Source organism: Pinus tabuliformis, chromosome 4_1, assembly GCF_031772625.1.
Source record: "Pinus tabuliformis cultivar Carrire ecotype Pingquan chromosome 4_1, CPIR1, whole genome shotgun sequence".
Taxonomy (NCBI): Eukaryota; Viridiplantae; Streptophyta; class Pinopsida; order Pinales; family Pinaceae; genus Pinus; species Pinus tabuliformis.
The window spans coordinates 55,195,566-55,219,561 of record NC_142303.1 but is presented as its reverse complement, the minus strand read 5'-3'; the positions used below and the strand labels follow the sequence as shown (position 1 = coordinate 55,219,561).

The 23,996-nt window shown below is 38.7% G+C and overlaps 3 non-coding genes across 3 annotated transcripts; all 3 read right to left on the bottom strand.

The window, feature by feature from the left end:
* Window positions 1-2,497: 2,497 nt before the first annotated feature.
* LOC149174126 (small nucleolar RNA snoR134) lies at window positions 2,498-2,642 on the bottom strand. The gene has a single exon (XR_016258976.1). It is a non-coding gene; the product is annotated as a small nucleolar RNA snoR134 (small nucleolar RNA).
* Window positions 2,643-3,200: 558 nt separating this feature from the next.
* Window positions 3,201-3,345, bottom strand: LOC149174125 (small nucleolar RNA snoR134). Its single transcript, XR_016258975.1, has one exon. It is a non-coding gene; the product is annotated as a small nucleolar RNA snoR134 (small nucleolar RNA).
* A 2,212-nt stretch (window positions 3,346-5,557) lies between these two features.
* On the bottom strand, window positions 5,558-5,702 carry LOC149174124 (small nucleolar RNA snoR134). Its single transcript, XR_016258977.1, has one exon. It is a non-coding gene; the product is annotated as a small nucleolar RNA snoR134 (small nucleolar RNA).
* Between the last annotated feature and the right edge of the window lie 18,294 nt (window positions 5,703-23,996).

Genomic DNA, 23,996 nt, shown 5'->3' with positions numbered 1-23,996 from the left:
CATAATCCCTTAACAGTAACCAAAAACCAATCTTGAACTCAAAACACTACAGCCATAAACAGAAGTAACTAACACATATTTCATGAGACGTACACTACTTTAATATGTAGAACCTGCGTGCATACGTTTTTGTATTAAGGCCAACCAATGTATATGCTGTTTTTACTTACTGAACCAACGTGTATACGCGCCTCTGCTGCGCCGAACCTGCGTACAAATCTATAAAAGATAATTTACCCTTTTCACTTATTCAAACATCAGTTATACCCAGACTATCAAATTCATACCCAAATTATCAAATTCATAGATCAAATCATGCACCGAATAAAACATATCAAAATCACACAAAATTACTATTATTCAAGCCTTAAGATCATGACCTATCAACAAAACTTCTTCTTCTAGCGCTCAGGTTCTTCCTTGGTTCAGATTTAGCTATGCACCATAACCTAATTCTAGATCTTGCTCTTCATAAGATATTTAATGCTTGAGTGAATGTCTTTGCCCTATGATCTCCTTCCCCTTTTATAATTTTAGGCCTTAATCTTATGGTCCAAAACCATAGAGAATCAATACCATGGACCCAATACTTAGGTTCCAATACTTCAAACGAGATACCATAGGTCCAAATACCAAGGACTAAATACCATGGACCAAAAAATAAGTTTTCCCACATGTACGCACTTTTCTTTGCATGAAAGTGCGTGCATACATATACGCGACTTTTGATCATCTAACCAACATGCATACGCAACTTGGTGAAGAGAAACCTACATATATCTCTTTTTCTTTCATCCCGAGAATCTAAATTGTGATCTGTCATTGAAATAAGTTGCCATCAAGGACAACACATGTGTCATAGTGCCAATCCTATGTCATAATGCCAACAACATAACCACCTAAACATGATAATAAATTGTGTTGTACTTATATTCTTAGTTTCTGTCAAGTGATCTCAAGTTATTGGCTAAAGACATACATTATATTGTAGATGCATGTAGAGTTAGGATTGGTTGAGTCATGCAAAAAAAATATTGAAGATTCTTTCACAGTTAGCATTTTGTTGATAGTAGTCATTGCAAGACAATCATGGATCATTATTACAATAATCTAATCATCGTGATGACAAGTTCTAAGCCCTAATTGTGACCCAAGAAATTAAAATGCTAGAGAAGTAGTTTAATGAGAAGTCACAATTTCACTCAGAAAACAATGTTCTAAGCCCTAATTGTGACCCAAGAAATTAAAATGCCAGAGAATTAGTTTAATGAGAAGTCACAATTTCACTCAAAAAACAATGTCAAACATTTTTGACAGCAGAAAACATTTTTTTTGTAAATCAAAATTTTGCCAGTAAAAAATGTTTTTTTTGGAAAACACATTTTTTTGGAAATCTAGTAGGATTTTGATAAAAAAAAAAACAAAACAAACATTTTACTAGAAATCTAGATTTGGGCGCCCAAGGGTTTGGAAATCAAAATTTTCATAGTAAAAAAGTTTTTTGGAAATCTGGATTACATTCTGGTAGGATTTTGTAAAAAAAAAAAAAAAACATTTTTATGGAAATCTGGGTTTGGACGCCCAAGGGTTGGGCTCTCACTGGTGCTGAATCCATTTTTACTAACCAAAAAAATTATTCAAACACTCAGTAGATTTCTTAAAGTTGTGATTTCTTAAAGTTTGATGGTGCTGAATCCATTTTTACTATTAAAAAAATTATTCAAATGAAATTTTTTCAAGTTATTTAAACAGTAATTAGATTTTTTGAATTTTTTCAAGTGATTCAAAGTAAAATTGTGACCTCGGTAGAGTAAGCCAATGCTAACAATCTTAAAAACAAGATTTTATAAAAAAATCAAGTTATCCATTTTCCAAACATTTTATTAAAAAAAATCAATTTATCCATTTTCCAATACAAACATTTTGTAAAAATCAAGATCAAAAATCAGATTGTCTGATTCCTGCAAAGAGACCAAAAACCAAATCATGTTATCAATACGTCCTCTGCCTCTGCCATTTAAAAGAAGAGCTAACTTTTTAGTCTCAGGAATATCCATCCTCCATTTTCTTTAAGAGCCGGCCTTTAACGCAGCGTTGACAACCACGAAGCATGACTTTCCTCTTTGTGACATTAATTTTAAAGGTATTATCGCTAATTTAATCGAGATATTATTAGCCTGCAAATATCAGCTGACAAAGTAACCCCTTTTAACCCGCTTGACATAAAAAATATAACCGAGTACAAGATTAAAATACATTCGCCATGAAACTCGGAACACATTTAGCCATTATAATAAAATAAAATTAAAATTAAAAAAATTTGTCTATATATATATAAACCTCTAAGAAGGTAAACAGGTAAACGTCTTGAATACCAAAGAATTGGTCTCACAGCCTTCCCTCTTGAAATGAAACGTGGTTTCAGAAGGTACCATCATCTGGGTTCAAAGCGAAGTGAAAATTAAATACTAGAAACAGGCAGTATAAATAATTGCAATAATGTAGCTGCCAAATTGACACAAACCAGATTTGGGATATAATCAGATTTGCAACACTGAAACAGCAGAGAAATTTGATCTAGCACGGGCATAGGGCTGATTCTTCACTAGCTTATCGGAACAGCCCGGGGTTGCAGCGTGCAATAATTCCATTTTCCAAAAAACTCCAAAATACATTCAATCAATCGAAAGATTCAAAACACATTCAACAAATCCTATGGCATCGACTAAAGTTGCGAAACCCTGAGGCCGTCTTGTATCCAGAATGCTGGTCTGGGCAGTCATGGCAATCTACACCCAAGCTGGGTTATATTCACTTGAATGTACATGCAAAAAATGGTGGTGTCCTTTGGAAGTCATATTGCCAATCAAAGTCCCGTTTACTGGTCTGATGTATCATCGAGCAAAAATCACCTACCTGTGATGTAATGTGGCACAGGCACAAGATCTGTTCAGGTTGGTGTGCATTGTGTTAAAGGTTTTGAAGAGAACATTGATCATCTATTTGTCCACTGCTTTTCATTAAAGAAGTGGTGGTCAGCCTGCAGCTCTTTTGCTTGGCCAAGAATTTAAATGGTAGGGTATAGTCTTCAAAGAGATTTGGAAAGCTTCAATAAAGATAAGGGCAACAAAACCCTTATCTCTGGGTTCAAAGCGAAGTGAAAATTAAATACTAGAAACAGGCAGTATAAATAATAGCAATAATGTAGCTGCCAAATTGACACAAACCAGATTTGGGATATAATCAGATTTGCAACACTGAAACAGCAGAGAAATTTGATCTAGCACGCGCATAGGGCTGATTCTTCACTAGCTTATCGGAACAGCCCGGGGTTGCAGCGTGCAATAATTCCATTTTCAAAAAAACTTCAAAATACATTCAATCAATCGAAAGATTCAAAACACATTCAACAAATCCTATGGCATCGACTAAAGTTGCGAAACCCTGAGGCCGTCTTGTATCCAGAATGCTGGTCTGGGCAATCATGGCATATCTACACCCAAGCTGGGTTATATTCACTTGAATGTACATGCAAAAAATGGTGGTGTCCTTTGGAAGTCATATTGCCAATCAAAATCTCGTTTAGTGGTCTGGTATATCATCGAGCAAAAATCACCTACCTGTGATGTAATGCAACACAGGCACAAGATCTGTTCAGGTTGATGTGCATTGTGTAAAAGGTTATGAGAAAAACATTTATCATCTATTTGTCCACTGCTTTTTCATTAAAGAAGTGGTGGTCAGCCTGCAGCTTTTTTGCTTGGCCAAGAATTTAAATGGGAGGGTATAGTCTTCAAAGAGATTTGGAAAGCTTCAATAAAGACAAGGGCCACAAAACCCTTATCTCTATCATCGAGAAAAAAGTACCTACCTGTGATGTAATGCAGTAATGCTGCACACGCACAAGAACGGTTCAGGTTGGTGTGCATTGTGTAAAGACTGGTTCAGGTTGGTATGCACTCTGTAAAGGTTGTGAGGAGAACATTGATCATCTATTTATCCACGGCTCTTTAATCTTTTACTAAAGATCTATTTGTCCACTTCTCTTTTACAAAAGAATGTTGGTCAGCCTGCAGCTCTTTTGCTTGGTCAAGAATTTAAATGAGGGTATAGTCTTCAAAGAGATTTAAAAAGCTTTGATAGAGATAATAAGGACCACAAAGCCCCTTTAGGTTCCTTCCTCTTATTTTATGTTCAGGTATTTGGTGTGCGAGGAACAAGGAAATCTTTAATGACAAATTATCCTATCCAAACCAGTTCGCATATGGGCCTTGCTATTCCAAGTCATTACCGCAACTGAAAAGTCCCAGCGGTTGTAGAACTGTGTTATGTAAAGTATGGATGTCAGTCTCCCTTGGGGTTTTCTCGATGGGGCTCTCAAGGGGATTCTCAGTGTGAGAGGGATCATCCTTCATTTATCAAAGAATTATTCCCAGAATCATTCCTATCATGTCAAAATGTGATTTGGCAGAGGTACAAATAACTGGGTAGCGCTACAAATTCCAAGCATCATTCCTATCATATGTCAAAATGTGATTGGACAGAGGTACAGATTACTGTGTAGATTTACAAATAACTGGACAGGGCTTTTAGCAATACAGATCTCTCATTGCCTTTGCTTAGGAGCACCGTTCCTAGCATGTCATAATGTCATTGGCCAGAAGTATAAATAGCTGGCCAGAGCTTCTAGCAATGCAGATCTCTCGTTGCTTTTTTTAGGATGTGAGCAACTTCTGTGCCTTTGCTTAGGTAAAAAGATGCGAACAGCTTCAGTTTTTTGGTTACTATTTGGTGGTGATGAACTGGGTCAATGAGACTTGCCACTATAAGATCTGGGCAGATCATGTGTGTAATACAAAATGTATTTCTTTTTAAAATATAAATAAAAGTCCGGTAAGAAAAATAAAACAAAGCATTTTGTTCCATCATTTCAAGAAAAGCTTCCCGTTTAGCTTCAAGAATATCAATCCTTCATTTCCTTAACCGTCGGCCTTTAACGCTACTTCAGTCCTGACTACCACGAAGCATGACTTTTCGAGCTTACCTCTTTGTAGGCTGAATATCCATCATCCTCCATTTCCTTAGGCGTCGGCCTTAAAGGCTACTTCAGTGCTGACTACCACTGAATCGTCACTTTTCCGACTTACCTCTTTGTAAAGTTAGGTAAGATCGTTGACTTAATGGATATTATTAGCCTACAAATATTGGCTGAAACAGCGCGACATAGAATCACGAAGCAACCCTTTTTAACGCGCATTACAAAAAATATAAACAAGACCAGGATTAAGAACCATTAGATTAAAAAACATTCCACATGAAACTCAAACATACTGAATAATCAAAGGAAAAAAAAAAAAGGACCAAAACCATAAAAACAACCAACCAACAAACAAAAAACCCTAAAAAGGAAACATTGCACCCGTTGAACACCAAAGGATTGGTCTCGCAGCCTTGCTCTTGAAACGAAACTAACTTTCAAAAGGTATCATCATCTGATTCAGAGAGAAATTCTTTGTAAAAAATAAATATTGGAAACAGAGAGTATAAACAATGGCAATAATGTAGCTGCCAAATTGACACAAACCAGATCTGGGATATAATCAGATTTGCAACACTGAAACAGCAGAGAAGTTCGATCTAGCACTTGCATAGGGCCGATTCTTCACTAGTTTATCAGAAAAGCCCGGGGTTGCAGCGTGCAGTCATTCCACTTTCGAAAAAAAATGAAAATGCATTCAATCGATCGAAAGATTCAAAAATACATTCAACAAATCCCATGCCATCGACTAAAGTAGCGAAACACTGAGGCCGTCTGTTATCCCTGACTGGTTATGAAACCCTAAACCTCGGAACACATAGCCTTAGCGAGTGGTGAACAAGAGTAACCCTTGCGCTCCTATTTTGTAGAGGTTTGGGAATATGCAAAATGGAAATGTGCTTTCAAATCCGCGCTGACCAAAATTAGGGCGTTCATGCGATGGATGTTAAAGATGCCAATGGATTTGATCGTTGCTTTATGGTTTTAAGAAAATAAAATAGAAATAAAAATAAGATCCTAAGAACGAGTAAGTTAACCTTTCTAAGATAATTTTTGTGCCTGGTATAGAAGAGATGTGTAATGTTGTGTCTTATTATCCATGCTATTTAGAATTACGTAATTGGTACGAGTTTATTTTGTATTAAGTAAGTCAAATGTTTTAAATATTTTTGAAGGGAGTAGTCTAGCTAGACAGGGGAATTGCCTGGATTTGTTCGTTGGCCAGAAAAAATTCTGACTTCAGCCACCAGCGATTCCTCTGCCCTCGAGGTCAATTCGTCCGTAATCCAAAGAGATTCGGATTCGAAAGCGATCCCCTGTCACATCCGACATCCCATCTACCCCATTTTCCGACTCGTCAAGTTAATGCACCCCCATTTGAATAGGGAGGAAGCTTGAAACAACGTGCATTCCACCATTCGACCTCGCCAAAAACCTCGCTGCGCTTGGTGTCTCCAGTTTCATGTTGTTTTGGCTCCACAAAGGCGTTCATTTGAAATTGAAGTAGCGCTTTGTGAGTCGAGAGGAGGAAGATGTGTTGTTGATTATGGTGATGAGTCGTCAGAAGGCTATTGGCAGACTCTGTTGTTTATCAATTCACGCAAAAAACAAAAAAAAAAAAAAAAAAAAAAAACTTTGTTCCTGCGGTCTTGGAAACCCCTGCTTCTCAGATAGCAATTCTTTCGGAGGTATTTTATCCCACATATTCCAAGTCTCTGCTTGATATTCCATGGAAAAAAATGATATTCGTCTTGTTGATATTGAAAAAAATTGGAGTATTGCCCATGGCTACAACCTGGATCCCCAACAACCAAAACAGCATGATTGGCATCCTGCAAATAAATTTCACACCCACTTTAAATCTTTCACAGAGTCGTCATAAATGGAAATGGAGTGGACACCTCTGTCCCAAGCCAAGGAAATAGTATACCATGAATTCTGCCTAAATTTTGTATCCTCTGTTCAACCCAAATCTGAAGGAGATTTTAGAGTTATTTTTTGAATTCCTCTTAGCAGCCTTGCTAAAGTATCCCTATGCAATATTTGGGTTTCTTATGTTCAGAGGTTTTACTTTGGGATTAACTAGCTCCAAAGGATGAGAAGCTTTAAGTTTTTGATAGACATGTGTAGGAGATCTTCTCTTTCCAGAGAAAAGTGCATTGTTGCTTGTTAACCATAGAGACCAGATGATGGACAGTGGATGGATTTCAATCCTAAGCTCTCCTATGTTCCAAGGACTTTTTAATATTAGAACCCTTACAGGGTATCTTAACAGTGGTCAAGTGATAGACATAGTTCTAGACTTCCATAGAAAAGTTGCAACAAACAAACAGGTGCCTTGCAGATTCCACAACTTTTCAGGCAGCAACTAACCATCAAGTTGTAGGTGTAGGGAAGTGAATAATTCATAACTCAGGGCCTGATCTGCAAGTACTTGCCTGTCATACTTGTTTCTAGTGAGTTTGACTCTCAGGCAGAGAGTCAGACTCAAGACCTACTTAACTTGGCTTGGCAACAAGAATGAACAGATTTTGATTGGAGAAGCTCATAATACTAGGAGGATTTGGTATTTTTTTCAATTATCATTTAGGATTTTCTTGATACAAGGACAATCAACATCTATAGAAATTGAGAGCTTTTCCTTCCTTAACATCTAGAGGTCAATCTAGTGCTTAAAAGTCCAAATGCTAGTATCATATAGGAGTAGTATACCCAGGCAAAGAAATTTCCCATATTGTATATCAGCCGGAAAAAATTTCCAACTCCAGCCACCAGCGATTCCTTTGCCCCCTTCGAGGTCAATCCATCTGTATCTAGAGAGAATTCAGATTCATATTCACAGAGGATTTGGATTCATAAAAAGGAAAAAGTAACTATATTTTCTTAAACTTCGTATCCTTTTTTCTATACAATATCAATAGAGCTTAAAGTCAACTTAACAAATAGCAACTCTAGGTGTCAGCCCTATCATCGTTTTGAGGCACTGTCTGGAAGATTTTTGGCTTGTCGATTTGACAATGATATTGATCTACGACAGTTGATTTACACGTTGAAGACTTGTTCTTTTTCTCACTGCCAAATGTGAAAGGTACCTGTTTTGATTAGATCAATTGGTGTGATCGCATCTTTTTCTCTCTCGTTGCTATCATTAAACTTTTCATGTTATTCACATCCATTTATACGTAGCTACCATCAGTTCCTAAAGCTGACCATATTGAATGGTTTCCCCTAATGTGTAGGTGTCATTAAGCTGTGAAGTTGTCTAAATTGAATAGCTACCCTTGAGCACATAGTTGCCATTAGGCTCTAAAGTAGACCCATTTAGATTGAAAGCTGACAAAATTGACTAGCTACTCTTAAGTGTTTGATCATTGTTTTTAAAGCTCTAGCTAACATTGAAATTGAGCCATAATTTTGATGAGACTTGATCATCAAATACTTGGTCAACAACTAAGAATCATGATATGTTGTATAGAGTTTAGATTTATGTAGCTTACTCTTGAGTTGTTCAACATTGTTAAATGACTAACACTATCAAATGAGCTTAAAACAAAGAGTTTGTTTGGTCATAAAACTAGGAAATGGAATCCTAAGATGGCTCTTTACTTTTCATGAACAAAAACAAATAATGGAGTGAACCACTCATATCCCTGACCAATAAGTAGTTGAGGAAAGATTCATGACCTACATTATTCTTGTTGGCCTAAATGAAGTACAAGTTCTTGGTTGTGTTGTTCTAATCCTTCTTTTAGCTATTAATTCATTGGCTTATTGTTTCCTCACAACTACAAAAGAATAGAATTCTAATCTTGGATCCGATATCCTCGTGTCGGACACATGGATTCATGAACATGTTGGCCCTATGTTTTTTATAGGTGCTATGTTACCAAAAATGATAAACATGAAACATGATTGTAATGAGAAATTATGTGTGGAGGTTTTGTATATAAGAAGCAGTACCATTACATTATATTAAAAACAATATCCATTACTCCTCTTTATTCTCCATTTCCAACCACACCTCTCCTTTTGGTTTTCGTCTGCATGTATGAAACACGTTGGTTAATAGATCATTAGTTCCACTTCATAAAAATTAGTTCTTTCAAGTTTCCCATTAGAAGCCTCAAACAACACTCTCCAAAGTCGCTCTCATATTTGAAGGGAATATAAGGGATGAAATTATGGCATGGAAATCCCATTATCATTATAAAATATTTCATTTAAAGTTCAAAGTTTCTATTAATGGAGTCACTATTCTCAAACTGAAAGATAATATTAAAAAATGGTTAGTTCTCCATCACTAGGTAAATATTCAGAGTTGCTAGTTAAATAGTTACATAAGTGCCTATTGAAAATAGATTCAATTCCCCCCGGATGCGGGTGTTAGCACGTCAGCCAGGGACGAGCCACATGCCCAGCATGTGCCGCCCCGTGTTAACGCAGAACAGTTATTGCACTGCCGCCGAGGTATGAAGATCAGCAGCCCGAGCTCTTGGCATTCAATGCTACGCCAGGTGAAGAGCTGTTGTTGCAGGGAGCAGTTATGGAGAGCTCTTATCGAGGGAATGTTGCAAGAATTTATAAGGGTGACAGATCACTGCAGGCTCATACGCTATGTAAGGTTTGTGTGGTGCAGGCTCTGGAGGAATTTCGTCCGGTGGACGCTCTTCTCCTTCAAAACGCAGCCACTGCTGTTGCAAATAGCCATTTCGACTCTGGAGAATGCCTCAGGTGGGAACAGAATTCTGAGGGCAAATGGAGCGCAATTGATGCGAAGAGTGAAGGCATTCACTTGGGCGAAGTTCACTTCCTGCTTGCTAATCCTGTGCGCGGTTTATGGGCAGTTGAGCTCTGCCTTGAATCAATTCGGGGACTGCACTCAATTGGCAGTGAGAGCAGGGACTTCAAGCCCACTAGCTCGGTCCTGGAGCAAGTTGAAGGAGCCGCGGAAAATATGGTGCGACTGCGTGAAAGACAGCCGAGTAGGAGGGGACCTGGGCGTGGTGCATCTTCACGCCCCCCTGCAGCGGATGTACACCATCACTGCTGCTGCTGCTACTGCTACAGGAGGGCGGGAGCCATACCAATTCCAGCCAGTCAGTTCTTGGAGGTCGGCAGCTCCAATGGAGGAGAGTCTGTGCTTCCAGCATTCGGCTCAGTTGTTTTCACCCTGGGCAGCTCGCGGGAAAATGCAGGCATTAACGCTCATATCTCAGTTCTCTTTACGAAGGTTCCTGAGGGGAATGAAGATGGAAAGCAACCGGTTTCGGCTGAGATACTTCCAGAAGGCAATCGTGAGGAAAGTCCAGTGCTGCAGCCACCAATTGAAAAGGGCAATTCAGGGAAGGAGCTTCAGCAAGCCCCTCCCCGACCTCCAGAGCAGGAACCGCCGGCCACAGCGAAGGATCCTATGGCAATGTGGGAAGGCATCCCTGAAGGCCAAGGCTGGAGCTACATCATTGAGGAAGAGCCTGAAGATTAATCCCCAGAGGCACTCTCCGGCTTACTTTTCTCTCTCTCGGGTCTGGTATAGGTTAGAGGTCTCGGCTGGTATCTGGACTATGCTACATTTCTATGTTTGTATACTTTCAGTTCTTTTTCATATTTTGTGTCTGTCTGTTATGCGTCATGGCAAGGTCTACTATGAGTTTTTTTGTTGGAAGCCCCTGCGCGGGCCGTTTCATTACTGTCTGAGATCAACTCTGTGTCATAAGTTTTGGTATATCCTGGAGGTGCTGCCCCTGCGAGGGCGAATTCTGTGTCAAGCAAAGCTATCCAAGGTGCCACAGTTGGCCCTGGACGGCCTGTCTTTTTGCATGTAATGTTTACCTGTATATAATATAATAGATTAGCTAGCTTTACCGAGAAAAAAAAAAGAAAATAGATTCAATTCCTTATTTATCACATGCGTAAGAACTAAAAATCCATGATGAATTACTGAATTAGTTTGAATAAGACATCATGTTTGCAAGCAAACAATTATTATCCTAAATCGTAGAATAGCTCGTCGATCTAAGATTATAACTATTTGTTCCTATGCAAACTTTAGTTTTCATATTATATCTAAAATTAAGTTTGTAGAATAGTCTAAGCCGACTTTTAAATGAACTAATGCTTATGATTCAACATTAGTGCATGAATCTGGTCGAGTGGGGAGAGTAAATTTTAGGAACAGGACTGCTTCGAGGAGGAGCTCCGCGACCTGGTGAAAACGGGGGTTTGTAGTTCACGGACTCATCAGATCTAGGGTTCGAAACTGGAAAAGAACAGGGTCAGAGTGGCAGAGCTATACAGAAGAGGACAGATCCTGACCCGACAGATGGAAAACGAGGGGTCCATAGGGACCCCATCTTATAAACAAATAATGATGCACAAACAGACAGCACAGGAAGGTGTGCAAATAGCTGGGTATGAAAGGTCACAGAAAGAGGACATGACCAGCAAGGGAAGGAAAAGATATGAAGGCAATGAGGATCACAATACTCAAAAGCTGAAAGGAAAGGAGGACGGTAGTCGTATAGAAAACAGAGGCAGGGAGAAGCCAACGCAAGCACATCCCGCCCATGAAAACAAGCAAGAAAAGAAGCAGACAGAAGAAGAAGAAGGGGCTCTGAATAAAGAGAAGGAGGAACAAGGAGACAAAACAGGAACATTCAACGGTAAAAAGACTCAAGGCCCATGTAAACCTAAGGCGGCAGAAACCCTAAGGGTGGTGATAACAGACCCAGACATTCAAGCCTACCGGGATCACATGATCGAACATGCAGTGATCTGCAAGTTCATGGGACTCTGGCCAACAGAAAGGGCGCTGTGCCAATGGATAAAGCAGCAATGGAAACCCAAAGGTGATGTTAGACTGCTTAGGAGCCAAAAGTTTTTTCACTGTTGTTTCTCAAATCTAGAGGATAAGGATAGAATATTTGATGGCAGACCTTACTTCTTCGCTTCTACAGGCCTATACATTAGGGCTTGGAAGCCCAATTTTGTGCCAGAAAAAGAAACCTTCAAGCAGGTGCCTGTCTGGATATGCCTCTTCTCCCTGCCAATAGACTATTGGGGATATGCAGCTCTAAAACAAATAGGTGATAAATTAGGGACCTTCATCAAAGCTTCAGAAGCTACTTTGCAGAGAAGATACACCTCCTGTGCCAGAATTTGCGTGGAAATGGATGTGTCGGGGGCACTGCATGAGGGACTGTGGCTGGAATATAGGGATGAAGACTATTTCCAAGCCATTGATTATGAGCAAATTCCATTCCGATGCAGAAAATGTCATGAGCATGGACATTTAATCAGAGAATGCCCATTAAATAAAACAGCGGAAGACCTTAAGGTAGACAAGGCAGAGAAGAACAGGGAATTCTTTACTCGACCAAGAGCAAGACAAAGAGCTAACAGGAAACGCCCGACCAAAGCAAGCACATCACAAGGTAATACTAGCAATGCTTTCGAAGTTCTGGAAACTGAAACCGAATCAGAGGACAACAATAAGGAACAAAACACCTCTGAAGCAAACAAAACTACAACAGAGCCTGAAACTAAAACAATGGAAAAAAATCCTCCAAGCATTATACTACAGAATCAAGAGGTAACAGAAGGGGTAGATGAAGACTCAGAAATGCTCATAAGTGACATCGGAAGTGATGAGATGGAACTTACTGAAATACTAGAGCAAGAAGGAGTTAATTTACCAGACATGGTGGAAAACTGGAAAAAGAAGGGGATGGAACACATATCGGAAGAGGAAGTCAGGAGAATTAATGATATACTAATAGCACGACAAAGAGCAGAAATAGAAATGCAAAGCAAGAACCTGGGCGTAGCCAAAGGAATGGGACTCCGAACAAAAGGACTACTTCAAACCTCCACAAGTTCCAAACAAAGGAAAAAGAGAGGACGCAGAACCAATAATGAGGCACTATAGGAATTGGGACAAATGCTCTTAAACTCGGGTAAGATGAAAGCTCTAGAAGCCTTTTCTCTAAATTACTAAATCTTGTTTTAAAATTAAAGTCATCTCTTGGAATGCTAGAGGGCTTAATAGCCAAATAAAATAGCGGCTTTTAAAGAAGAAGGTCCAAAAGGAAAAACCAGACATTATATTTGTGCAAGAAACCAAATGTGCAAGTAGTACTATTCATAATGTAAGCAAAAAATTAGGCAAACACATGGAATACCTAGAAACTGCCGGCAATGGATGGGAGGGAGGCTTCATCACCCTGTGGGATCCGCAAGTAATCAAAATCCTCTCCTCTGAAGCGACAAGATCTTTCATAGCTGTAGAAGCTCAGGTGGTAGGAAATTCAGAAACCTATTTGTGTACTAATGTCTACGGGCCTCAGAAGCTAGAAGAGAAGTTTCTTTTTCTGAGAACTCTGCTGAATCTGAAGCTAAGATACCCCAGAGCAAAGGCAGTCATAGGAGGGGATTTCAATATGATAACTACCCTCATGGAAAAGAAAGGAGGGATAAGGAAACTCAACAAAGATTCTGAAGCTTTCTTAGATTTCATCAAAACAGCTAATCTAGTGGATGTCCACCCCAAGAGTGGGGCTTACACATGGAATAACAAAAGGGGAGGTGAAAGACAAATTGCTTCTCGACTAGACAGATTTCTAATCTCCGAAAGTATTTTGTTGGAGGGAGTTATAGTAGAATCAGATATACTCCCTAGTGGAGGGTCAGACCATTGGCCCATTTCTCTGATTGCTGCTATCCAGGGCACTCCAAGAAACAAGCCATTTAGATTTGAGAAATTTTGGCTTACCCATCCGGACTTCATTCAACTTATTGAAAAATGGTGGAATGAACCGGTGGGCATCAGAGGTACCAAAATGTACAGATTACAAGGCAAACTGAGATATATCAAAGACAAGATCAAAATTTGGAACAAAACAGTCTTTGGAAACATATTCAAAGAAAAAGCCAAATTAGAGGAGCAATTAGAGCAGATACACAAAGGTTGGATCACTGGGGATATTAATCCAGAAACAGTAAACAAAGAAAAAATGCTGATGCAGCAATGGCAGCTTCGTTGCCAACAAGAGGAAACCCTATGGAAACAAAAGTCTCGTATTCAGTGGCTTAAGGAAGGGGAACATAATACAAAATTCTTCCATAGATCAGCAATGGACCACAGGGGAGCTAACAAAATCCTTAGTCTCAAAAATGAACAGGGAGCCATTCTACAGACACATCAAGAAATTTCAACCCTTCTTACTACGCATTTCAGCAGCATAGCTCAAGAGCCAGAGGTTGATAGAACAGAAGCAATTGATGAACTCATCAACTCCATCCCCAAGATAATCACTAATGAGCAAAACCTGGTGTTAGCTACCTATACCAATAGGTTTCATATTTCATGATTGGCTATGTGTAGAACCTCTATTTTACACCCATTTGTCTACCATTTTCCTTCACTTTTCCTTATCTTTCCTGCACTTTTGCCTCATTTCCACCATAAAACCTCTCAGATCATTACATTCAGTGTCAATAAGCATGATCAAGCAAGTTTGCTAATGGATGATTATTTGTTTAGTTTTTTTGACATACTTACAGGATCCCGCAGCTATCTGATGATCCCGCAGCTATCTGGAGATCCTGCAGCCATTTTGTTAAACACTATGATCCACGTGTCAGATTGCTAGACGGGCCACATGGGCACCTAGATATCATCATGGTCGAGGTTCCTATCCTATTGTTTCAACCATACACGTCACCTTCAGCCATGGTCAAAGCAGGTTTAACCACGGTCAACTCAAAGTGGTTCAACGGTGTTTGAAGGCTGTTCGGTCACGGCATCTCCAATAGCGATTTGTCCAAGTTCTGAAGGCGATAGGGAACGCAATCCAACCAGGATTTATGATCCATGATGACAGGAACCATCAAACTCGTTATGCAACCGTGATGTGTCAAAACAGACCTTTAATACGCATGACTGTCTTTCGTTTTTCTGTTAACTAGTTGTACACGTAGATAGGTTAGAAAAGCCTATAAATTGATGCGTCTGCGTACGCTCAAAAGACTTTTGATTGGTAATATTTTGCTGTACTGTGTTGAATTAAGGAGCGGTTGTAAACTCTGTTTTTTTCCAGCACTCTATTTTGTGACCTGTTGCAAATGGAGTAATAAATACAAGCACTGTTTTGAAGTTTCCAGCTATTTGAAGTCTTTTATGGTTGAATGGACAGAGGGCCCCTGCCCATCTCAGCCTTTTGTAGAGTATTTCTTGTGCAGCATTTTATCATTTCCTTATTTGCTTTCTTGAAAATGTATAGTTTTGTTTACTTGTCTTCTTTTATTTTCAGCTGATCAGTGTTATCTTTTGCAGGTTCCTTTTTGCCCGGGATTTATTTTTATATGTGTTGTGTTTGCTTTGCAGCTGATGGTATTTTAAGTTGACAATTCAAGTGTTGTTTTTGCCTTTATAGCTAGTTTTTAAATTTATTTCTCAAAGAGCTGTTTACATATATGCATGATCTTCATCATAAGCTAACATCTTTCAAGATCAAAATATTACTAACTTGCAGCTTGTTTGGGTGCTTTTTGGACTGTTTTTAAACTACTTTCTTTCCTTACTTTACACAGTACATGTGTTTTGAAGTATTGAGTTAGAAAGAGTAAATCATTACCACTAGTCTTTAAAGTAAAAGTTTTGATTTTAAAGTGTTTCCTAGACTATTTCCTCACTACTTTCTAATCATGCTTCCCATAGTACATATGGCTGAAGTAGAGTATTAGGAATAGCATATTATTATCATTAGTCTTTCAAGCATATTTTTCTCACTTTTATAATTCCACTTAAGCTACTTTCTTTCCGTGCTTTACACAGTACATGTGCTTTGAGGCATTGAGTTAGAAAGAGATCATCTTTCATTCTTGGGTTCTAAAAGTGATTCTTTTTCCTTTATTTGGCAACAACTTGAACGGTGTCTAGTACCATTGGTAGTGGTCATTTATTTTCAAAGTTTATTTCAAGTCATTTCAATTTCATTAATTCATTCCAAGCATTTCCTTTCAAGCAAATAGTTAGAAATCACTCAACACACACTTCCACTCATTTAGAATTCACTCTACACACACACCATCACTCACTTGTGTATAAATTCTCATTCCATCTAGGAACATAATTAACCACAACAACAACCCAACGATAAGAAAAACTCTAAGAGGATACTTAAGTACATATAGTACACCTTCACTTCATCAGCTTACGAGCCCCGGGTTGACAATAAATACTAGCAATTTAGCTAACACTAAATTGACTAAACATTTTGGCGCCGTTGCCGGGGAAGTGAAATTAAGTAGCCATATTCTTAGAAGAAAAAATATAAAAAAAACAACAACTTCAAGGAAAGCAATTAATAACCTATCTAAGTATGCTCTCCTCTTGCACTTTGAAGTGATCTGGAGGATCAGAAAGGAGAAAGTTATTAATCTAATAGTTTCTTAAGTATGCTCTCTTCTTGCACCTAGAGTGAACTGGAAGATCAGAAAAGGAACTATTTAACTTGACTTGAGGATAAAATAAAAATGACATGCATAGAGCTAGAGATTCTAGGGGAAGGTTTTTAGCTAGAGCTCGAAGTTCAATTTTTACAAGTCCATCTGCTTCAAGAGATAGACAAGAGATACCTCCCTTATCTCCAACCGAAACTCCTAGTCCTGAAATTCAAGAACCAAGAGTTGACTCTCCTATACCTTCTATTGAGTTTGAACTAGGAAGAGACTCTTCTCTTTCCCCTACCAGACAACCAATTGTAATTGAGGAAATAGACTCACCTGAAGAGGAAGGAGAAATCTCTTCTCATTCACCCTTTGTAGAAGAACCAGAAGATTTTGAAATCCCTAGGAGAATCATCATGGCAGAAGAAGAAGGAGGCGGTAGAGGTAGAGGTAGAGGAGGAGGAGGAAATAACAATAACAATGGAGGAGGTAGAGGTCCCATTGGTGGAAATAGAGATGGAGATAACACATTTGGGTTTCCCATTGTTGATGAGGATTCCCGAGCCACTATGAAAAATATCTCACCATCCGTTCTCCCAAATTTTCATGGATTAAGAACTGAGGACCCTGAAACATTCTTGTTTGAATTTGAAGTTGTGTGTCGAACTTATGACTATCTGGATGATACTCAGAAACTCAAACTGTTCCCATCAACATTAAAAGATCAAGCCTTGAAATGGTTCATGGGATTAGTTACTCAGTCCATTAGGACCTGGGATGAAATGAAACAAACCTTTTTGGATAGGTATTTGGACTATTGTATGCCTACTGATCATAAGGGTGAAGTTTTTAAAATGATGCAAAAAGAAGATGAGAGCTTAGAAGATTTACTTGAGAGATTTCAATATAATCTAAAAAGAGCAAAAATGAGCACCTTGGATGAAGAGACCTTAAAAGCCCTCTTATTAAAAGCCATTAGGGATGAGTGGATAGATATCTTAAACATGATGGGGAAAGGGGATATTTCTCAACTCCCTCTCAGTGAGATAGCAGAACTATGTACCCATCTCTCAAGAGGCAAATCAAAAACTCAAAAAGGGCCTAGAGATCCTTCTCTCCTTAGGGCAAATAAATCTGCAACAGGATCAGTGAGTAGGGCTGAAATTGGTAATATGCTAGATGAATTTAAAACTGACATCTTAGGGAGTCTTAGTGAACAAATTGATACCCTTAAGATTCAGAATAAACAAAAGGCAGAAGCTGAGGCTATGACCATTTTTTGCCCGAAGTGTAGAAAGAAGCATGCTTTAAGGGAATGTCCCTTGGAAGCACAAGTTGTGGAAACCTGTGTAATTTGCTCAGAAACCCATGAGACCAAGGAATGTCCTTCAATCCCTGGCCTCAAAGCAGTCTTTCAAGAAGATCCAAGTACGCTTGAATCTCTTTGTTTTGTTGCAAGGAAACCTTGGCAGGGGCAGCAAAATCAAGGGTCTAACAACTCTATGAATTTCCAGCCCCCACCAAATTGGAATCCTTGGCAACAACCTTGGTCACAACCACAAAATCCTTTCCAAGCATGGTTGCAAAGCATGCAAATGCAAAATCCTTATGGGAGATTTGCCCAATTCTATCAATATCCTCAATCCTTTCAGAATCAGCAAGCTCCCCAACTTCCAAATCAAGGTCAACAATTGTCATTACCATTCCCTCAACAACAATCTCCTCCACAAAATCAAAATTCTCAACTCTTGTTACAATCTCAGCAGAGGCCAAATCAACTTCCCTCTCAACCTCAACCAAACCCCAATAATAGGAATCCTCAAAATGCTTATGTGATGGAAGGTCAACCACTTATGGAAGGTCAACCATTCCCTACCTATATGGTTGTCCCTCTCAATGAGGTCCAACTCAGATCAGGTAGAATCTTAGACCAACCTTCTACAAGTACTCAACAACCAAGCATTTCTGAGGAAGAATCTCTCAAAGCCAATAAAGGTTCTGAAGTATCCCTTCAAAACCCAAGCATTAAAGAAAAAGAAAAAGAATCAACTCCCTTAGTAGAGCAACCTACATCTTCAACTATTCCTCCTTTTCCTGAAAGATTGCAAATTGATAAAGGAGTGGAGAAGCAGATTTGGTTGCCTGACTATAGCTTTCTAGATGAATTAAAAAATGTCTGTATCAAGATCCCCTTGTTAACAACCATTAAGGAGATTCCCATTCTAGCAAAGACAATAAAGGAGATGAGTTTGAAAAAAACAATAAAAAGAACCAGAGACACAAAAAGGATACATCTAGTTGGAAAAATTGCAGACATTATGATGGGTAAAATTACCATGCAAAAATATGTAGATCCCGGTAGCCCTATTGTTAAAACTCATATTAATGGGGTTGAAATCCCAAATACTTTGATTGACTTAGGAGCCGCTATCAACATTATGAGTAGACAGACCATGGATCAGTTAAAACTTCCTAATCTTCTCTTTACACCTACTTTGCTGCAACTTGCAGACAGATCAATCATTAAACCTGATGGTGTATTGGAAGACATTCCAGTCTCACTAGACTCTTGGGAGTATCCAGTTGATTTTATGATTTTAACTCCCAAGAACAATCTAGGAGGACATCCTCTTATTTTAGGAAGACCTTGGCTGGCCACAGCTGATGCTTTCATAAGTTGTAGGTCGGGAGACATGTATATATCAGATGGTAATTCTACCAAGAAATTCAACTTGTATCCTCCCGCAAAGGCAATAACAGAAATAGGAGAAGATGAGTGGATTAATGATGAGGAAACTCTTCAACCTGTTCTAACCATCTCTGAAATCAGTGAGGACAGTCAAATTCTAAATACATTAGAAAATTTTGAGGCACCTTTAGAATATGACTCTTCACAATTCCAGTTAGATGCAGATATTGAATATCTCTCCTCTAGACAAATGTCTCTCTTCTCAATGGAAGAGTTTGGTAGTTCTTTAGTTGAAATCTTTCCAGGAAAAACATTAAACATTAACAAAAACTTGGAAGACTACAACAAGAAGAATTAACTAAACTGTTGCAAAAACATTCCACTGCCTTTGCATGGGAATATACCGACATGAAAGGAATCAACCCTAAGACTTGTATTCATCATATTTACATTGAAGAAAACAGCAGACCTATTAGGCAGCCACAAAGACGGATGAATCCAAATCTTAGGGAAATTGTGAAAGAAGAACTTCAGAAATTGCTCAAGGTAAACTTCATTTACCCCATTTCAGATAGCCAATGGGTTTCTCCCTTGGTTATAGTACCCAAAAAGAATGGTAAATGGAGAGTTTGCATTGACTATCGAGAATTGAACAAGGCAACCTTAAAGGATCATTTTCCTCTACCTTTTATTGATCAGGTATTAGACACTTTAGCAGGTAAAAAGTATTTCTCATTCTTGGATGGTTTTAGTGGTTACAATCAGATTCAGGTAGCACCTGAAGATCAAGACAAAACCACCTTTACTTGTCCTTGGGGGACATTTGCCTATCGAGTACTCCCTTTTGGTTTATGCAATGCACCAGCCACATTTCAAAGGGCTGTACTAGGAATTTTCTCAGATCTGATTCATGATTGTGTAGAGGTTTACATGGACGATTTCACAGTCTATGGTAATACATTTGAAGAAACTTTGGCAAATTTGGAAAAAGTACTGGTAAGATGTAAGGAAACAAATCTTTCTTTAAGTCATGAAAAGTGTTTTATGATGTTTACTGAAGGGATTGTTTTAGGACATCATATTTCAGGAGATGGAATCAAAGTTGATAGATCTAAAGTAGAAGTCATCTCTAAGTTACCTGTTCCAAATTGCCAAAGAGATGTTAGAAGTTTTCTTGGGTTTACTGGTTACTACAGAAGATTTATTGAAAACTTCACAAAGATAGCATCCCCTCTTTTCAAATTACTTACCAAAGATTGTGAATTTAAGTGGGATCCTGAATGTCAATCTGCCTTTGAAGCTTTAAAATCTAGAATATCTGAAGCACCCATTTTAAGGGGTCCAAATTGGAAACTCCCTTTCCACATTTCTACTGATGCTTCAGATACAGCTTTAGGAGTTGTTTTGGGACAAAAGGATTTGATCCCTTATGCCATTTATTACACGAGTAAGAATTTGACTCCAACTGAGTTAAATTATACTGTTACTGAAAAGGAGTTTCTAGCCGTTGTTCATGCTATAAACAAGTTTAGACACTATATAACCGGCTATGAAACCTTTGTCCACACTGATCACTCTGCCATTAGATACCTCATGAACAAACCAGTCACTAATGGTAGAGTTACAAGATGGCTTTTGCTTTTACAAGAATTCAACATAACTGTGTTAGATCGACCAGGTAAGCAGAACACAGTAGCTGACTTCTTGTCTAGAATCCAAAACACTAATGAGGACTCTCCGGTAGAGGACAAATTTCCAGATGAGTATTTGTTTGCAGTAACTACCAAAACCCCTTGGTATGCTGATATTGCTAATTATTTAGTTACTGGAAAATTACCTTTACATTTATTTCCTAATGAGAAAAGGAAAATCATTCAGGATAGTTCACTTTATTCTTGGATCTCTAATGAATTGTTCAGAACAGGGCCAGATTTGATGATCAGAAGATGTGTACGAGAGGATGAGATGCCTGACATCCTTAAAGCATGTCATGACGAACCTTGTGGCGGACATTTTTCTGATAAGAGGACTGCCTATAAAATCCTTTCATCAGGATATTATTGGCCTTCTCTCTTTAAGGATGCAAAGCAATATGTTAAAAGGTGTGACAGTTGTCAGAGAACTGGGAGACCAACTCTTTCAAATGAAATGCCACTACAGCCACAGGTATGCATAGAACCTTTCGAGAAATGGGCTCTAGATTTTGTTGGACCAATTAATCCGCCATCCAAGCAAAATAGATATATACTGGTTTGTACTGATTATGTTACCAAGTGGGTAGAAGCTATAGCATTAACTTCTGCTACTGAAAATTCAGTTGTTCAATTTCTTTTCAAGGATATTTTCACTCGTTTTGGTGTCCCAAGAGAGATTGTAACAGATCAGGGAAGCCAGTTTACATCAAGGATGGTGGAAAAGCTGATGGAGGAATATAAGATTAAGCATAGAACATCTACTCCATACCATCCGCAAGCGAATGGTCAAGTAGAATCTACAAATAAAGTTCTTGAAAGCATCATCACAAAGACTGTTCATCTTCATAGAAGAGATTGGGCAGAAAGGCTTCCTGAAGCCTTATGGGCCTACAGAACTACATGGAGGAACACTACAGGACATTCTCCCTATGAACTTGTTTATGGGAAGGAAGTCCTGTTCCCCATTGAGTTCCAAATCAAGACCTTCAAGACAGCAGTTCAATTGGGGATGAGCTTATCAGAAGCCCAAAAGCACAGAATGGACCAGTTAAATGAACTAGATGAAATGAGACAAGATGCAATTCTAAGAACCGATCTAGTTCAGCACCAAAGAAGTAAATGGCATGATCGACATATCAAGGAAAAGAAGTTTCAAAAGGGTGATTGGACACTCTTGTTTGATTCGAAATTTAAAGACTTCAAAGGGAAATTTCAAACTCATTGGCTTGGCCCATATGAGATTGATGAAGTCTTTAATAACGGAGCAGTTAGAGTGAAGACTATCGATGAACTTCAAACTCCCTTTATTGTGAATGGCCACCGGTTAAAAGTCTACCACAAGCCACTCTCAAAAGAAGAGTTTGTTAAGTTATTTCAAGACGATTCTGGAATGAGGCTGGTGGAGAAGAATTCTTCTCCTCCATCAGCCTAAATCTCTGTTTCTTTCAATTTGAAAAAAAAAAAAAAAAAAAAAAAAAAAAAAAAAAAAAGAAAAAAAAAGAAAAAAAAAAAGGGAAAAGAAAAAATAAGTGTATGAGCCTGAAAACCAATCTCTGATTGGCAGTCTCATACAGAAAACATAAGGTGAAAATCAGGGTCACCTGACACCTCATGTTTTCCCAAGAAAAAAAACTCCCTTTCCCTCTTTCATTTCCATTCCATTTATTTCGTTCATCCATTCATACATTCATTTCTTCACTCCACCTCACTGTTTTTCACTCATCCATTCATCCATTCATTTCTTCACCCCATTTCACTTCATTAATAAAGTTTTTTTTGGCAACTAAAGTGTTTTTCTGCAGCTAAGAAGACTTCACTACAATTCTGCAGCTGTTTGACGATCCTGCAGCTGATTAGCTTTCCTGCAGCCTTCTGTACCTGCACAAAAAAAAAACACAGTGTGTCTGAAGAAAACGTTTACAGCTCAGAAGTATCAAAGACCAGGAGAAAGATCATATGCTAGCAATAAATGTTTACAAAGGTTAATAAATCATCAGAAGCCAAATAAAATATGATTCAAGGTATGCTCAAAAACCTAGACTTATGGTTATTTCATTATGCGACTTTTCTTGGATTATGTTTTATTGGCCACTTAATGTAATGATGACCCACTCTCCTTTCTCCCATGCAACTACAAATCTCCGAATCCTCCACGTCTACCAGTTCATAATCACTACAGGTTTTCAAATTACATATGGCTGTTACGGTGGTGCGTCATTAAGGGCCTGTACCCTAATGACGTAACCTAACGCACTACGTCTCTCTGCTCTCGTTTCATAAGCCATGTGTCACTCCATAATCAGAAAACGAAGAAGGTAGCCGCTCCGTCCATAATTTCAAAACCCTCCATGTTTATCATTCCTTACCATCATCTACCGTGTTTCATTATCTACGGTTACCATCCTCTGTTTTTTTTCTCCTCTGCCATACAGCCGTAAACCTGAGATACAGTCGTATTGCGACTGTCAGTCACTATTTCTACCATATCCACGCTAACTCCACCGCTCAACTCTCAATTCCATCCGTAAAATCCCGGTATCTAAAGCCGTTTTCGCACCGTATATCCTCTGTTTCACAAAAAGTTACTGTGTGAAGTCCCGAAGTTACTGTGTAGGGTCACCATCAGATTTGTATATAAACAGAACCGAGGGGTCAATGGGAAAGCTTCTGAGGGCTGAACCGGAAGGTGAGAATTTTTTGGAGGCATATCCTCAGGTCGAGGAGGCACTACAAAGAGCTAATTGGTTACAATGTATCAGAAAATTTAAGGGCTATCATAAGGAAGTAACCAAAGCTTTTGCTAGATCGTTTAAGGATAAGGAAAGCCAGGCAGAGGTGGGAGATGTAACAATCACAGTCAGCGAAAGAAGTGTAGCAAAGGCTACTTCTCTACCCCAGACCGGTGAACGATGGTTCAAAAACCGGGCAGTCCAAGATCAGCAATGGAAGAGGATTCTCAAAAATCCAGGTATGGACACAAGTGTTTTTACCAAAGGCATTCCAATTTCACATGTTAAAGATGAATGGAAAACTTTATTGCTGTTAGTACAAAAGTTTTTCACCTGTGAAGGAAGATTTGGAGTGATGTATGTCTACCATGGTAAAATTATGATTCAGTTCCAAGGAGAGC